The following is a 10,180-nucleotide window of genomic DNA, read 5'->3' on the forward strand; positions in this document are numbered from 1 at the left end:
AGAAAAAGTAACATGATTATATCAACCTACCCTGTATGTGTGATTGATTATGCCATCTCCCCAAACAGTGAGATAGATAAAATGGAGTCCTAGAATAGCCAGGAGTTTACTAAGATGTTTTTGGATACTTGAAGATGATCCTGCAATCTTGGACTCCACTGTTCACCTCAGAGCTGCTGGGCTGCTTTGGAGGAGGAGGAGTGTCCATAGAGGAACCTCTTTAAAAAGAGGTCTAAGTCTTTGATTTGTAGCCCTCTGGGAGCTCACAGCCTGGGGCCAGGTCAGGGCTCAGCATGGTCTTTTTTACATTGAATTCCTCATAGATACTGGGCTCGGGGAAGGGGTGCATGGGGCTCAGGGGAGTGTGAGTATTCAGTCTCTCAGAGAGGGTCCCAAGGTTCAAGTGGGCGTATATCACATCTTCTGCTGGAGAGTCCTGAGAGGAAGGAGGTGTGAATGATGGACTGAGACGTGATCTTCGAAGGCTGTGACATTGGGCATTGGAAGGGCCGATGCAATGGCAAGGGTTTGGGCTGGGAGGACTCACGTCACCGCTCACTGCTTGGTCTTCCTGGGGCTGTCTGTCCATGATGGCAAGATCTGTGAATGAAAGAGAGTCAAGGATCATGGGGGTGGAGGCAGTTATTCCAGATCTCCATGACTTTGATGGGGATATCAAAGCCAGAAAAAAAGCAGGGGTGTGCCCCAGGTTACTGAGTCTGTCTACTCCACTAAATAAAACAAAAGGAAGACATTCCATATACAAGCCCAGCCATTCACGGACTGTCTCAGGAACCTGTGCAAACCCAAAGACCCATCCTACGTCTTCTGTTATGGACCATCCTCCTCTGCATATCAGCAGATTCCCAAGATCATGTCGGGGAGAAGAACAGATGGCTGTAGTTGAGGGAAGAACAGGGCTTGGAATGTCCCTGGTGTCCAGAGATTAAGTGTCCATCTTCCAATGCAGGCAGCCTGGGTTCTAGCCTTGGTGGGAGATCTATGATCCCATGTGTCTTGAAGCAACTAAGCCCCACGTGCTGCAACAGCTGAGCGCACAAGCTCTGGAGCCTGAACCACACCCCAGACTGCAATGAGGATTGCCCATGCTGCTGCAAAGACCTGATGCAGCCAAGAATAAATCAACACATATTTTCATGAAAAGAACAGGGTTCCATGGGGCTCTGGAAGATGTTCCCTCAGGGTAACAACACCGGAAATGAGTTTTTAACCTATGGGAAGTGAAAACCTCATTCTCTGCTATGAGCCCACCTCCCTTTGGGTCAGATGATGCTGAGTTCGCTTCTTCAGACTTACGATTTTGGGTAGAACACCAGTGACAGACAAGAGCAGCGAGGATGATGATGGTAGAGGTGAAGGCTATGGCAAGCACAAGGATGATGTACAGCACACTGGAGCGTTCTTGAGGAAGCCCTGCTTCTGTCAACAGGCAATCGGAAGGTCTGGTTTTTCATTGTGAACACTGTGCCCCTACACACTGGTTTTATTGTATCCTTGCGTCAAACTGTCAGCATCTGTCAGCCTGCTCAATTATGGTCTCCACTTCCCAGGAGGTACCAAAGAATCCAGGAGAGATGCTAGCAGTGGATAAAGTAAAGAGGCCGTGCAAGACCAGCAGAGGTCTGAACCAAGGTCCACTGGTCACCAATGCAGTTTTTCTGTGCTCTCCCACGACAAGGCATGGTGTTTTTCCATGAATGGATACCCCTTTAATCCACAATACATTCCGACCCCCCCCCCCCTCCCACCCCGTCCACATATACCTGGATCGGAATCTTCAAGAAGAATTGACACTTTTATTTCTGAATGTGGAATGCTTAGTTCATAAAACACTAACAGAGGAATAACATATTTACAGTGCTCCCTAAAATTCTCCACTTGCCGCCCCCATCCATCCTCAAAGATCATGGTGGAGGGAGGGTAAGCATCTCCCTTAAGCATGGGATCAGGTCACTCTGACCCACTTTCTTCAGTTTAGAAATTACCAGTCCCAGAATCTCAATGTCCCCTCTGGTTCTCATGCACACCACAGTCTCAAATGCTGACGTGAGAGGGATGCTGAGAAGCCCAAAGTCACAGAGCTGGGAGCTGGAAGAGCCAACACTCACACAGGACCCCTATGTCTTCTTAGAAATTTGTTAAGATAGGAGACCTTCTTGCTTACCTTCTGTGGTGTGTGCATCCATGGGTGATGGGCAAGTACTTGTAGTGGAACCTAGGAGAAAAAAGACAGAAGAGGTGAGCAAGTAACCTTCCTCACCCCACCAAAGGAGGACTGTTCTTTCTGGAAGGTTGACCTCCTGCCTGTGCTTGACTCTGTCATCCCCCAGAACACTGATGGGGAAGAGGAGAGCTTCTGGTCCCTCCCCATGAATGCGTTGTGTACAGCCTCTATCCTGGCTTAGAGATGGTGGGCCAAGGCGGGAAGGGTATGCCTGGCAATGAAAGACATCTGTAAGCAAGAGACATTCTCTCTGCTCCAGGAATGAATATCTATGCTCCTTAAATGGGAAATCACTTGTATGTCAGAGGTGCGTCTCGGAAAACATTAACAGCAAGGGGCTAAAGCAATCTCTGATCTTCCCAAATCAGCCCAGCATCTCCTCCTCCTGGGTCTACCCTGACCCTTTTATTTATTTGCCTGGATAGACAGGACTCTGATGTGGAGCATCCACACAGGAGGTGGAAGAGGGTTGAGATGGCATCGACCATCTCTCTTCCTCTCTGGTTCTAATTGCCTCCATTTCTCCAGAAGCCCTAAGGTCCACTGTCACCAGCACAGGGCCCTTGAGATAAAGATCAGTGATGTTATGTCAGAGTAAGATGTTATGGAAAAAGCAAATGGACTTTTTGGCCAACACAAAGTGATTTAGTGCATTGTAAAGCACGGGACACCTCTTGGGGTTCTGGAAAGAAGAATACTGCAGTGCATTGCCATTTCCTCCTAGGGGACCACGTTTTGTCAAAACTCTTCACTATGACCCAACTGTCTTGGGTGGCTCTGCACGACATGGCTCACAGCTTCATTGAGTTACACAGCCCCTTTACTAGGACAAGGCTGTGATCCACGAAGTGGAGATAGTGAAGGACAGAGGAGTCTGACGTGCTGCAGCCCACAGGGTCAAAAAGAGTTGGGCACCACTTAGCGATTGAAGAGCAACAACAAAGCATGGGCCAGGAGGAGGGTCCTCACCTGTGACAGATAGGAGCAGGGGGTCGCTGGGGTCTGACCACAGGTAGGGAGAGTGAGTGAAGGAGCCGTAGCACCTGTAGGACCCGCTGTGGGCTGGGGTCCCAGGACCCAGAGGGAACACTGCCTGGAGTGCTCCATGGGGGCCCCATCGTCTCGTGAGCAGGCGCCCAAGATTCTTCCCTCCCTGAGCAGATGGAACTGGTCAAAGTCGCGCTCGGAGCTGCAGAGCAAGGTCACGTTCTCTCCTGACCTCACCACGGCCCCCCCCCCCCCCCCCCCTGCGCTGAGAGAGAGGGTTTCTTGAACCGACCTGGAAGGAAGAGACCTTGATCTTAGAGCATAAAGTAACTCTAGTCCTAAATAGAGGACTAAAGCCCGAAGTGTGCAATAAGAGAAGCATTGCAATGAAAAGGCCGCCCACCACCAGGAGGAAAGCCCCACAACAAGGGATACCTGGAACAGGGGAAAATTCAAAGGTAACTTTCATAATGGAGTGTCACTTAATATTCTTTTTTAAAAAAGGAAATATAGGTAAATGAACAACTAAATCACTCTTATGTACAACAGGAACTAGAAACATCATAAATCAACTAAACTTCAACAAAAATGAATAAGAAAAAATATACCTTAAAAATCAACGAGATGTGGGGTTCTCTTGAAAAATGGAACCTGTTAGGTACTGCTGGGACCATCATAAAACATGGTATTGACCCAAAAGAAGACATTATGGTGGGGAGATTGCCGAATCTCGTTCGATCTTTGACTACCTCAAACGTGAGGTAGTGTTCAGCGTCACCCTGCCCACCCCCAGGGGCTGAAAGGGACTCCTTAGTGGGGAGGGTTGGCAGGGACCACTCCTTCCTCTTTGTGCAGAAGGACGCGTTAAACGACAAGGCTGAGCAAATTCAAAGTGTTGAACTATGTCCTGACCACCCAGGGGCCAGACTGCAAAGGCGTCTGGTACCACAGCGCTCCTGAGAGAGGAAGGGAGCTCTGACATGAAGGTGGAAACCAGCCCGTTAAGCAACCATCGTTGGTTGCCTGAGCCGGGAACTGCCCGGGTCCCTGCTCTGGTACATTTTTCTCCATTGCTCGTTCTTTCACGTTCTTGCTCCTTCACTCTGTCACCGGCTGTGTCTTCTCTTTAGCACATGGCAGGTGCTCTGTTCTCTTCTCCCTTCCGTGTTCACACCTCCTCTCTCTCTGGTTTGTTCCCTCTCCCGAGTGTGTGAGTGTCTCTGCACGCCTGTCATTCTCTCTCGGTACTGATGCTGGACTGGACACCAGACCTTCTGTGACACAGACAGCAGAGGGGACTGGTCTGGGCACACTGACCTGTGATGACGATGTCCACGGGGTCGCTGGGGGCTGACCACTCATAGCGGGAGCGGCTGAGAGAGCCGTAGCATCGGTAGGTGCCCTCACTCCCCGAGGTCATGGGGCCAATGGAGAAGTGAGCTGCGGCATGCCCACCCGGGAGCGTCTCTCCACGTCTCTGGAAATGCCCTCTGCTGCCTTTTTTGTGCAGCATAAATTTGTCCAGCAGCAGTGGTGAGTGACAGCGTAGGGTCACATTCCCTCCCGCCTGCACGAGGGGGCCTGGGTGGGCTGAGATGGCGGGTCTTGGGAACAAACCTAGGAGCAAAGAGGTTGTGAGCTTCAGTGAGTCATCCCACCTCGGCACTTCCCCTAACATCTGAAGGTGTGAAAAATATCCCCGTGAACCACCAAAGCCAATTACCCTTCCTGTCTGTTCTGTGGCATTCTCTCTAGCCTTGTTCTCGGGTCTGGCTCATGCTTTTCTCTTTCTCTTTGCTCAAGACCTCTAACCTCCTCTGTGCTTATTCTAAGCTCTGTAGCTGCTGGATCTGCTCTCAGCTTCATGCATGCATGCCGAGTCACTTCAGTTGTGTCTGACTCTGTCGGACCCCATGAGCCTGCCAGGCTCCTTTCTCCATGGGATTCTTCAGGCGAAAATACTGGAGTGGGTTGCCGTGCTCTCAGCTTCATCCCATCCCTAATTTGCATTTGAGGTCTGGGTGGTTCTGAGGATTCATACCCTGGCTCCCTTCACACACATCTCCTATATCATGGGTGATGACTGGCATCAACGGGAAGGAAGTGGAGAAAAAAGGGAACATTTCCCATCTGTGACCCCGCCTCATGCCACTGGAGACATTCCTGGGACTTCTCCCCGGACCCCAGCTCCATCATACGGGATTACAGCTCCCGACTGGGTGGCAGGTGCTGGATCAGGGTCATTCCCATCCTCCCTCCTGGCAGGGGGTGGCCGCATCCTGTCTAACTAATGCCCAGGGAGGCTCCTGCTTCCTCAGCCGGGCATCCCATCCCTCTATAAACACCCTGAGTTTAAACTCTCAGAGTGGGTTCTCTTTCCCTGGTTAGGTCCTGGCTGGGAATCCTGAGGACGTCCTTGGCTGCACTGGCACACGGACCTATAGTAGAATTGCCTGCAGGCTCGGCCATCCCGGGCTGGCTGGACCCCTCCTACCTGTGTCCACAATCTGCAGGGAGTCACTGTGTGGGGACTGGTAGCCTCCAGAACACGTGTAGGACCTGGCATGTTCTCTGGTCACTGGGCCAAGGGTGAAGGTGTTGACATGATGTCCCTGGAGCTCGGGCAAACTGATCCCATCCCTTTTGAACAGTCTGAATAATGCAAATGGAGAACGGGAGTGACACTGAAGAGTCACAGTCTGTCCTAAGGGAACCACGGTGCTTGGCCCGGCTGACAAAGAGGGCTTGTCGTATTCACCTAGCACAGAAGGAGTCACAGGCTTTGAGAGGAAAATAGGAACGGTCTCCTCTCCACCCTGCCCCCATGGGCCCTTCCCCTTCAATTCTTGCAAGTCTCCTATCCTGAAGTTCATCACCTTGATTCTCAAGGACACCTGGGGTTTGGGGACAGACAGAGACACAGTCAACACAGGACGGAGATCACAGAGATTCTAAGAATATGATTCTCAGAATGGATCCATAAGAATCACTCCTTGGGTTGACAAAATGTTGAAAAAGTTTCTCTCAAAACAAGACACTAGGGATTCCCTAGCGTCCAGTAATTAGGACTCGGCGCTTTCTCTGCCAAAGGCTTGGGTTGATCCCTGATCAGGGAACTAAGATTCTGCAAGCTGCATGATGCAGGCAAAAGAAAACACCACGGAAAAATTGATACATGGAAAAGAAGTGAAAGGGCTCCCCTGTTGCATTTGTTGTAGCTCAAATGTTACAAAATATTCCTGTCATGCAGGAGAGCAGGGTTCAATCCCTCAGTTGGCAAAATCTCCTGGACAAGGTAATGGTAACCTCCTCCAGTATTCTTGCCTGGAGAACCCCACGGACGTAGGAGCCTGCTGAGCTACAGTCCTTGGGGTCAGAAAGAGTCAGACACGATTGAGCGACTAATAGTAACACAAGTAAGAAGAGAAAAAGCCACTTGACTGAAAAGCAGGAAGGAAACCATGAGCCCCGCTCCTTTGTTAGCTAGCCTCCATCAAATGTGGGACCAGGCCCAGGTGGCCCTGCCTGATGCACAGCCCCTCCCCTGGGGTCAGGCCTAGCGGGCGGTCCTGCAGATCCTGTTGTGAAGGGCCGGTTGGAGATGCCACGTTGTTGGAGAGGGGTCTGTCGGCTGTAGCCCCTTGCCTCCCTCTGATGATAGAAATGGCACTCAGGGAGCCCATCCCCCAGGTCCGAGACTTCACACTGTCCCTTCAGGTCCAGAGCCCAGAGCTGAGCTAACCTCTGGGGAGAGTGAAGATGAGTATGAAGGCCAATAGAGGACCTGGGATCCACAGGGCACATGGCTCTCAGTGTACTGACAGGGGTCTCACCCTGCCCCCCACTGTCATCTGCCTCAGCCCCGCCTGCTCTGCTGAACACAGAAATAAGGGATGGGGAGGACTCACCCACAGCTGCCCAGATCCTCAGACTCACACAGAATCCTAGAAGGAAAAGCCCGTCAGAGATGGCTTGTCCTGGTGGACCCCACGCTCCTTGCACCCTTATCCAGGGAAGCTGGTCAGTGGTGTGAAGACCCCCAATTTCCACCATAACCCTCTCCTACCGGGTCTTTCCAGACTCACCGAGACTCAGGAGGCTGAGGAGTGTGGGGCACATGGCTCTGCTTCTGTGAGGCAGGAGGCAGGACTGAGCAAAGCTGACCGAGTCACAGGATGCGGAAGGCGGGCGGTGTTGTTCATACAGTCAGCCTGTTGCAGGTCACAGGGGAAGATGGGCAGCCTCCTCTCACACCAGGGATGGAAGTCTGTCTGAGCCTCGTCTCTGAGCAGGCCTCATGACCTGAGCATCAGTTGTTGTTTCCCAAACACTATAAACGTAGGAGGATTTGAACAGACCTTGCTGCCTCATGAAGTAGGAACAGTGATTCAGTGTATACCATGCAGTAAGCTTTCTCCAAGCTCATGATAAATCTCATTAACGTTAAGTCTTTGCAGAAGAGAAATCCGATGTACTCACCTCTTGTTTCAGGCTCAGTAGAGGTTCCCAATTAAAGGCTCATTAATACAGACTTTGATTTTGCATTCTTATGAGAGGAAAAGACATGCACTTTATGGCTCTTTGAAAATTGTAAAAAATTCTATATTGTAATATTTGTGATTAAGAGACTAATTGACTGTGTTAGTTTCAGCTGTACAACACAGTGATTCAGTTATTCATATACATGCATCTATTGTTCTCAAATTCTTTTCTCACTTAGGTAGTCACAGAATATTAAGTAGAATTCTCTGTGTTATAACAGTAGGTCCTTGTTGGTCATCCATTTTAAATATAGCCCTGTGTATATAAATCCCAAACTTCTAATCCCCCTGACACTATACCACCTGGGAACCATAATTTCTTGCTCTGTGAGTCTGTTTTGTAAATAAGTTCATTCTTTTAGATGTCACAAAGAAGTGCTATCATGTGGCATTTGTCTTTCTCTGACTCTTCATCTGAAATTATTTTGTGACTGTGAGTGGAAACTTTGCAAACACACACTCTCTCTGTCTCTCTCTCTTGCTCCGTTTCCAATCCAAGGACCAGACATGTACACAAAGATAACGTGTGTAAAGAGCACGGTGGTGTTTTTTTGGGAGGGGGATATGTTCTGCCTGAAAAGGTGGACCACCTTGCTTACTACACACTCAAATGAACACAAAATATGTCAAGTAGAGACTTCCAAGCTCCAGAATGTTTGAGTGAGGGGCATATCTCCAATCAACTCCAATCAGGGACAAAATGGCCCAGCTGTTTCAGGACTCCAAGAGCAGACATACACCCTGTTCAGCTGTTGTTCACAGACAGAAAAGAAACTCAGTAAGGGCAGTGATTCCATTCCATTTTGCTGGGGGTGGGTGTTGTGAACATTAGTGATGCTCTCTAAGTAATAAATTTGGTCTCCTCTTGATCATTATGTATATAATGGAGTAACAGTCCAGTCATCTTTCTTAAAAGTTCCTTTATTTACTTAATATCATGTTTCATAATTGATCTGTGTTCTTTGTCATTTCAGTTTGTGCATTTTGACTGCCATGTAATATTTCTTTTTTCCCCATTTATTTTTATTAGTTGGATGCTAAGTAGTTTACAGTATTGTAGTGGTTTTTGCCATACATTGACATGAGTCAGCATGGATTTACATGTATTTCCCATATATATATAGAAGATCTTAACAGACCCATCACAAGCAAGGAAATCGTAATCAGAAATCTTCCAGCAAACAAAAGGCCAGGACCAGATGGCTTCACAGCTGAATTCTACCAAAAATTTAGAGAAGAGCTAACACCTATCTTACTCAACTCTTCCAGAAAATTGCAGAAGAAGGCAAACTTCCAAACTCATTCTATGAGGCCAACATCACCCTAATTCCAAAACCAGACAAAGATGCCACAAAAGAAGAAAACTACAGGCCAGTATCACTGATGAACATAGATGCAAAACTCCTTAACCAAATTCTAGCAAACAGAATCCAACAACATATTAAAAAATCATATATCATGACCAAGTGGGCTTTATCCCAGGAATAAAAGGATTCTTTAATGTCTGCAAATCAATCAATGGAATACACCACATTTCAACAAACTGAAAGATAAAAACCATATGATTATCTCAATAGATGCAGAAAAAACCTTTGACAAAATTCAACATCCATTTATGATTAAAACTCTCCAGAAAGCAGGAATAGAAGGAACATACCTCAACATAATAAAAGCTATATATGACAAACCCACAGCAAGCATTACCCTCAATGGTGAAAAATTGAAAGCATTTCCCCTGAAATCAGAAACAAGACAAGGGTGCCCACTCTCACCACTACTATTTAACATAGTTTTGGAAGTTTTGGCCACAGCAATCAGACCAGAAAAAGAAAAAAAGGAATCCAGATAGGAAAAGAAGAACTGAAACTCTCGCTGTTTGCCATGTAATATTTCATTGCAGATATATAAACCACAAATTTTTAAAATTAAAAGGAAATTATGAACTATGGTTCATTTCCACTGTATAGCAAATTGATTCAGCTTGACCTATATATTCTTTTCCATTATGATTTTTGGCAAGATGCTGAATAGAATCCCCTGTGCCATACTGTAGAACCTCATTCTTTATCCTTTCTATGTAAAAATAGATTTCATCTGCTCATCCCAAACTCCCAGTCCTTCCCTCCCCCTTAGCAACCACAGCCTGTTCTCTGTGTCTGTGAGTCTGTTCCTCTTTCCTTGATACGTTCCTTTTAGATTCCACAAGTGGGTGATATCACATGATAACTGTCTTTGTCTTTCTGTCTTACTTCACTTAATATGTCAATCTCCTGGTCCATCCATGCTGCTGCAAATGGCATGATTTCATTTTTCAAATGTCTGAGTAGTATTCCATTGTGTGTGTGTATAGGCATATACAACATCCTCTTTATCCATTCATCTGTTGGTGGAAGTTTAGTCTGTTCCC

At 47.8% G+C, this 10,180-nt stretch overlaps 1 pseudogene; it reads right to left on the reverse strand.

Moving 5' to 3' along the window:
* Window positions 1–232: 232 nt before the first annotated feature.
* Window positions 233–7,351, reverse strand: LOC133055227 (putative killer cell immunoglobulin-like receptor-like protein KIR3DX1; annotated as a pseudogene).
* Between the last annotated feature and the right edge of the window lie 2,829 nt (window positions 7,352–10,180).

This window comes from Dama dama, chromosome 4 (genome assembly GCF_033118175.1).
Source record: "Dama dama isolate Ldn47 chromosome 4, ASM3311817v1, whole genome shotgun sequence".
Classification (NCBI taxonomy): domain Eukaryota; kingdom Metazoa; phylum Chordata; class Mammalia; order Artiodactyla; family Cervidae; genus Dama; species Dama dama.